At 32.2% G+C, this 8241-nt stretch overlaps 1 protein-coding gene across 2 annotated transcripts in view; it reads left to right on the forward strand.

Moving 5' to 3' along the window:
• LOC123004501 (espin) overlaps positions 1–8241 on the forward strand; it is a 28521-nt gene that overhangs the window by 1479 nt on the left and 18801 nt on the right. Inside the window, exon 1 of one of the 2 annotated variants that reach the window (XM_044397821.1) lies at positions 1967–2198. The exons of the other annotated variant lie outside the window; for it this stretch is intronic. The gene's annotated coding sequence lies outside the window, so the exon portion shown is untranslated. Of the gene's footprint in view, positions 1–1966; positions 2199–8241 lie in introns of those variants that run through there. 2 annotated transcript variants of the gene reach the window in all.

Genomic DNA, 8241 nt, shown 5'->3' on the forward strand with positions numbered 1-8241 from the left:
ACTAATCACTGTTTCATTAGTAGTCATAAACTGCAGTTTTTCAGAAACAATTATCATTTGTTCTATCAAGAGACGGCATGAATATGATTCTAGTTTACCTATCTTAATCACTAACTAACTAAAAACGTTGTAATTTTTTAAAGGGTTAACAAATTAGAGAAGATTATTCAATTTTTCAAAATTTATAATCGAGTTCGTATCGGAATATGTATTATTGATTGCATCTTACAGGCGCAGGCCTTGTAAAATTACGTGAAACACCCTGTATATAAAAGGAGAAAAATGCATTATTATTTCTCAGTTACCGCTTATAGCCAGAGAGCGAATCCCGAGAGCTACAAAGCACCAAAGAAACAATAAGTGGTGTACATATATACTATTTTTTGCACTACTCGAGTTGAAAAACCTAAGAAATTGGCTGTAATTCTTTAACAAAATACAAAATTTATCATAAAGCTAACATTCTTTCACCATGATAAAATAAAAATGTCTGTTGACAATGAGTGGGAATGGGAACAAATATTTGCTCCCGTCGTTATGCTTATTTGTCTCCCTCGGGAGAGAACTTTGACTACTGTCACAGTTTTGTCATATAAAAAGTTGATCTCAACTCCCCGTCGGGCAAAGAGAATTATTAAAATGTGGTCAATGTAATACGATAAAGAATTTTCACATAAATATTTCAATATTTAAATTAAAACTGAAAGAATTATACAAATATAAATATTAAATAATATTTTATCATTGAGAACTCATAGAGGTCCTACAATTGTGAACACGCAAATTTGGACGATTTGTCATTCGATTTACGTAAAAATGAAAAACAGGCCTTATGTGCAACTAACCTCATTTTCGATTTTTGTAATTTTTATTCTAATAGTTACCGAAAAAATGACAGCAAATCAAAATAAAAACACGTATTGCTGGCATTACAATTTCGCGAAATCCACGCCAAAAATAAATTTCAACTAAAACTTTCAAATTTTAGTTTCAAACGTCATCAATCATAATGACTTTATAAATTTGATGTCCAAAATTCTGTGTCCGCAACTGAAAAAAAATTAAACTATAAAACCTTAATAGGTCGTGAAAAAAAAACGATTTTTCAAATTAAAATCTTATGAAATTTAGACTCGTGAAATAAATGATTAGCGACCTTAAAATGGTCTTTATTATTGCAAAGTTTATGTTTGATGAATTTTATTACCAACATTAAGTGACATGTGATGAAAAACAAAATGTCAAGTAAATAATAAATTATTACATGGTTATTCTTAATGAACTATTGTTTGAGGATGACAGCAGAATCCCTCTGAACGCAGCTTTTTTTAATTTTCTTCTCACAAATATTTATTTCCTGTATTAACTTCTAATTCTAAAAATTATTAAAACAACTTTGAAACCTAAATGCGAGATGTTGGAGAAAAAAAATCTAACTCATAAAATATACTTAGTTGCTACGTTGTTTTTGAACAAACAAAATGAATTTACTTTCGTATTTTCCTGCCTACACATTGGCAAAAACAGTTTTTATAATTTACCCCACTTGTAGAAAGATTTTGGAAACTTCAACTTTAAAATCTTTAGATTTATGAAACTATAACATCCCTTTGTATTATCGACTATCGACTTTTTTGCATTTCTGAAAATTCCAATCGAAATTAAAATCGACAAAAATTGAAAATTTTTTATTATTAATTTGCATTTTGTATATCTATCTGTGGACTGTGAAAATTTCCAATGTCTGCCTTAGTGGCCAACACTTGCTCCTTCTTTGTTGTGATTAAGCGAAGACACAATTGCTCAAGCCGCATAAAAGAAACTAATTGTTAAATAAAGAATAAGTAAATTTTTAATCAACGTATCAATTATGGTCTCTCTCGCCCCACTTGGCTGACCCACATTTTCCAATGTCATTGGCACGGCCGGCAAGATCTCCACTCTCCGGCGTGTGGCGGAAGAAAGGCTTTCTCGTCCCGAGGAGGCGCAATCTTCTTCTTCGGCTTCTTCTAGAGTGGTAGGCGCGATTTGAACACTGATATCGTTCACAGTTTTCGGATGATCGCGATCGCTAAGTCGCGCACCGGTTCTTGAAGATTGAAAGTGTTTAGGGACTTGTTGTTTTGGTGGTTGCGCTCGATTGAACATTCTGGTCTTTGATTATTCGGCAATTCATTGGATTTCTAATAGTGGGACAGGTAAGGAACAGAAACAAAAAATACTCTCAATTCAAAATAAAATTGCACATGCAATTTTTTTACGTTTAAGATTCTCAAAATTTTGCAAAAAATAATTAATAGTACCTAAATATTCTGCATTTTTTTAATTGTTAAATTTTCAGGAAGAGTATTAGATTTTTTTGTCTCGCAATTAATTTAATGCGTTGTAGTTTTATTTGCAAATTAATGAGAAGAGAAATTATATGTCGTGTGTAACATGCGACATTTTTTCTCCAACTAAACATTTAATAAATTAAGTAAAAATAGCTTTGAAAAAAATTGTCTACAACTAATTGGAATTGGAAAGCCTGAATCTTTCTCTGAAATAATAAATTTCGCTACTCGCCACACCCAAACACCCATGAAAAAATCTTCTCTCGGGCTAATAGAAGCCGATATCGCGCCTCCGGTTACTTTTCACTCAAATTTCATGCACACCTGTTGATATTCCGAGTAAAAGTTTTCCCCGTGAGTGATTTTCCTCGAAATCATGATTAAAAAATTACGCATTGATAATTGTCGATCATAAACTAACAATTAAACAATAAAGCGTAAGCGAAAGCTAAAATTCTTGGCTTCTCACACGATTATATTTTTCCACAAAAAGAGTGCAAGTCTGTTCATGAGAATCGGTTCGGATTACGAACTATTACATTAATTATTTGAAAATTAGAGAAAGTAGACTGATACCATACAGCACAGTGTGATGTATTGTTTGGAGTTAATTAACATCAAGAGCCAATTAACAATTTTGATAGTAAACGAACATCAGATAAGGGAATTACGAAAACTCACTTTCAGTTTTTGTCATTGTAATGCAAAAATTTGATTGAATATTAAGTGTCTAATTTGGTTAAAAAGTGATGTAATTTGTTTAAATTGTAAGCATTAATGAATTGCTTTATAATGAACTGCTACGATAAAAATAAAGTTAATAGGTAGATACAGATAATAAACTGATTTATATCAACGGTAAAGTTTTACTGTTAGATAGTTTACCATCGGGTCATGTGTTAAATAGATCATTTTTATAATGCAATACGAAATAATTAAAATGATTTCAATATTTAAAAAACAAAAAAATAAGTCAATAAATTGTCAATGGATGCAGTCAAATTTTAATTTCCCTATAAGAATAGTAATGGTAATGGTTATTAAAAAAAAGTTTGTCAATACACTGTTGACAAAAAAATAAATATCTAAATAAATTTATATCAGCAATTGATAATAATTTTAACAAATAACTAAAGTCGTAACTAAATAACGTTTTTTTGCATAGTAGGTGACCTCTTCAAGATTAGAGAAACCAATATTTAAAAAAATCTGAATACACCACTGAGATTTTAAGCACAAATACATATTTTAATTTATTTAAATAATCTTATTTACTCATTGCTAATTAACTATTAATTAACTGTACGAGAAATCTGTTTACACAGCATTTCAATTAGTAGTTACTAAAATATTTTTAACAAGACAAGTAATAGTTAATTCCTCGGTTAATTTTTAGGAAATACAAATACATATTAAGTAAATATCTTATTAAGCGTGTTAGAATTAAAAATGCTAATTTACCAAACTTTAATCTATCGCTGTTCTTGTTTTCTTCTTAATTTTAAATTAAAAAATAGTAAACAATTCACATAATCACGGCGCAACATCCCACTTAACTATAAAAAATTTGTTAACACGTATTTTACGATCCCAAAAATGTGAGGCCGCATGCAAACGTCGATTCTCACTTTCCCATCTACGAAATTCAAAAACCACAACACCTATGCGAATTGATCTCAAAGCATGCAATTGATTTTCATTTTCTTCGATTGTCTGCGAGAGTCTGCGTCTCATCTACTTTCGTCCGATTTCTCTACACATGTAGGTCTTGCAAGGCCTCGAGCCATTGGAGCCTTCGAGAACCGCCACAGATTCTAAACGAATTATGCAAGTCGCAGACAATGCAAGGACACAAATTTGAGACGATTCGAAAGACTTTCACTCGAAAAATTGTCAGGGATTGAATGACAATAGCTCGGTATACATGAGTGAACTTCGCATCACAATGAATATCCGTTTGGGTTGCACCATTAGTGGAAAAACAGACGCGAAATGATAGACATCATTTCGGATATTTTGCGGTTCTTGTGCTTGTGTGTGATGATTGAAAAAGGGTCGTGGACCCCCACACCCATCATCAATCATGATCCCAAGAAAAAAACCGTCAAAGACAACAAGAATAATAAGCCGGAATGGTTGAAAGAGTGGACGATAAGTAAAGGGTGGATACACAACAGGTCGCATCTTCTGACTCTTGGAAAAGAAAATGAAGATGACAGTAGTTCCGTTTCTACTGAAGATATAGAAGAGTTGATTTCGATTGAAACAGAACAAGAGCAAGACCTCTCATTGATTTTCCACCAAGTCTCCGAAAATTACAGACAAAATTTCCCAGAAAATCCTCCAGTTAAATATAACACTGATCTACAACTACCCGAAATCTACAAAGAACGTCTTCTGATGAACAAGGAACAGGAACAAAATTATTTGGGCCAAATTTGGAAACTAATCAAACCACAAAGAAAATCGAGTAAGACTTACAATTGTAAATTTACGGTGAATCAATTATATGAGCCAACTCAAACGATACCAAGATCTACAACAAGTTCTACAACAAAGGCTAAATTTCGTACAAATTTGGGCAAAAACATAGCAATTTTTAACACTCTTAACTCGAAAACTAATCTCCACGAAGAACCAATTTACGAATGTTCGGAAGAAAACATGAGCATTTACAACAATCCGATTTATGCCCCATTGACTCGCTATTACGACTTCCACTCAAACCGCCTTTGCAACAATTTCAAGTTCCGAAAACGCCCGGATTTGTCCCAAAAAACCGAAAAATACATAATCCGACATATCAAAGTCCGAATTATGCTGTCACTAAGGATTGGAAATTGGAAAAAACGCTACAGAAACATAGCTAGAAAGTCTAGTTTTCGAGAAAACATCGAGAGGACTCATGCCGAACAGCGTCGAATCGGCAACGGCAAAACCTCGATCAAAATCCAGAATCTCAGGTCAGGATTTTAAATTTTTTTAAATCGTAACTGTACAAAAACGCCAGAGCAACGGTCTCAATGATCATAACCGGAACTGACAATTGTTATGGTGCACACATCATACTTCCGCTTCGCGTGTTGGGGAAAAATAAATGAACTATTGTGAACACGTGTTTAAGAAAGTTTTAACACTTGATAAAATCGGCAACTAAAAGGTCGCGGGACGTCTTATAATTAATTTGTCCGCTTGTAGATCGTAATAACGGAGCTATCAATGGTATTTGCTTGTAGTTAGTGATGAGATTCGCTCTTTAAAAGAGATAAAACCAAACAAACAGTTTCTGCAAATTGTTTGAAGGCTCGTTACGTGGATGTGGACTGAGTAAGCAATGACTTTTCTGTGTTGGAACATTTTAATTAAGACGACTTTGAAGTGTTTGCACTTTTTTGTACTCCAACTGTTCACGAAAATAGACAGAAAATACAAAATAATAGGAAATTACAAAAAATTATATTAATGATTTATTTTTCACTAAGAGTTGATTTATAAAAAGCGAATTAAATTTTAATTAAGAATTGAGCTACTTGTAATTCGAATTAAGTTGTCGTTTACTTTGGTTGCCAAAAATTTATATAATCGGGAATTAAAATTTAACTGCAATTAAATGTTCTGTAAATCGTCCCTAAATGTTAAATTTATTATCACAAGTGTGATTATAAATGTCACCATACAGGGTTACTCATAAATATGAAGCAATATTTGAACCTCAAAAATGACCTATAAAATGATGTTAATTTAAATAATAACTCGTGTCCTATCTCTACTGATAAGAATTTCACAGCCCTCGGTATGTGGGTATGGAAATTTGATTTTTTTGTAATAACTTTGGAACTATTTGACCAAATATTATAAAATTTGGAACATTTCCCTGTGACAACATACCTTTTAAACTGGTAATCACGAAAACCGGATACATCCACTCAATTTCCGGTTCCAGCAGTTGCAGATCACATTTTCTGTGTTTTTCCATTTTTTTTGCTCTCTTAACACCAATTTTTTATTGCCCAAATCGATAGAGTAATCAATTTCGATTAAAAAACGCATAACCTTTAATTCTCCTAAAATGGACCGTTTCAAAGATATTTTAATTTAAACTGAGGACTCGCACAACGCTGAAGTTCAAAGGGTATGTTGTCACAGAGAAATGTTCCAAATTTTATAATATTTGGCCAAATAGTTCCAAAGTTATTACAAAAAAATCAAATTTCCATACCCACATTCCGAGGGCTGTGAAATTCTTATCAGTAGAGATAGGACACGAGTTATTATTTAAATTAACATCATTTTATAGGTCATTTTTGAGGTTCAAATATTGCTTCATATTTATGAATAACCCTGTATATTCAAATTAGTAGCCAATTATATTGATGATATATTTTTTATAACAAGTTACATATTTTAACAACTTTAAATACCACTGTTAAATCAATAGTATTATGACGGCACTTGAGCAAAAAGTTTATACAGGGGTCGCCAGATCTTGCGCCCCAGAGACAAATGCCATGCAAGGTGAGATACCAGGAACATAAAAAAAAAATTATTTTAACTCTAAAAATTTCGTAATAATGAGAATTTAAATTTTGCACTTTGACTCTATTTATTTCTGCGGGAAAAATAATTTTCTAAGTATTTTTGCTATAGGCCATTAGAAAAGGAAAGAAGGAAGCTGTATCCTAAATTGTAATTCTGTTTAATGTTATTTGTGGCTGTTATTAGCAAAATTTTTGTACCTTTACTAAATAATTATAAAAAACATATATCAAGCGATCTAGATAATTTGTAATCAAATCATCCTTGGATCCGAAAACGTACAGTTGGTTGTCACTTTTCTGACTCTTTAATGTAATTCAAGTTTTAACGTTAAAATGAATGTCAATTTCAAATTAATGACAGCTATTATATTTTTCTATCAAAAATATGTACAACTTGTCAACTATGATTGACAGTAGCTAAAAATAAGGTTAACAGTCCTAAAGCATGCTTTACAATTTAATGTCACTCAAGTGACATTGACGACCAAAGTATTTTGTCTCCAACTGTATGTCTGTAAAATGGCAAGTAATATGACAAAAAGGTGATGATTATAATAACTAAATTTATAATTTACCTCCACAAAAGAACGGTCCTATTCTTATTATTAAACGTCGACGACTAATTCCAGCCCATTTTCCCGTTTTACCCTTCCACTTGTCATTTTATTTGACGTTTCATGTGCACTTAGTTCAAAACCGACATACGTTCCCAGATACAAAGGTGACTCGATTACAAATTACCTATCTTAATCGCTCGATACAAGATTATCAGTATCATTAAATAGACATAAAAAATGCCAAAGTCAAAATACAGGGTGCGCCAGAACTCGCGCCCCAGAGAAAAATGTCAAATGCCGGAGGCAATAGATCACCAAAAAGTGGAGCCGAAGAAGTAATTTTTGCTTGCATAAGAAAGTTATTAGACTCTTAAATCCACCAATCCCAGAAGGGCACCTCAAGGTGTGACTGAAAAATTATATCCGTTGCTAGGTAACGAAAATAATACCAATTTGGCCAGAATTTAAAAAAATAGCTGGTCTACTGTAATTTTGCGTTTGACATTTATCGTGATGTGGGTGACATAACTTGCTAGTTTCCAGTATTTTTCTCGATGAAGAGCATAGATGAATACTTATATAGGGTATATAGATGGCGTACTCATGTACAACCTTTTCAACTCATATTCAGCAGCGCCTCTGTAGTTTGGACGCTGAACTATAGAGCAAAATGTGCCTTTTTGAAATGGTAAAAATAATGTTAATTGAGTATTTAGTTCAGGGAGATAAGTGCTACTGGCATCTTATTAGAGATTAAACAAAGAAAATATAAGTTTATTTTTTTAAAGTGATTTATTAAAGATATTGAATCAA

The sequence above is a fragment of the Tribolium madens genome, unplaced genomic scaffold (genome assembly GCF_015345945.1).
Source record: "Tribolium madens isolate multiple individuals breed KSU strain unplaced genomic scaffold, Tmad_KSU_1.1 Scaffold_1;HRSCAF=32;Tcas5.2_LG8, whole genome shotgun sequence".
Taxonomy (NCBI): domain Eukaryota; kingdom Metazoa; phylum Arthropoda; class Insecta; order Coleoptera; family Tenebrionidae; genus Tribolium; species Tribolium madens.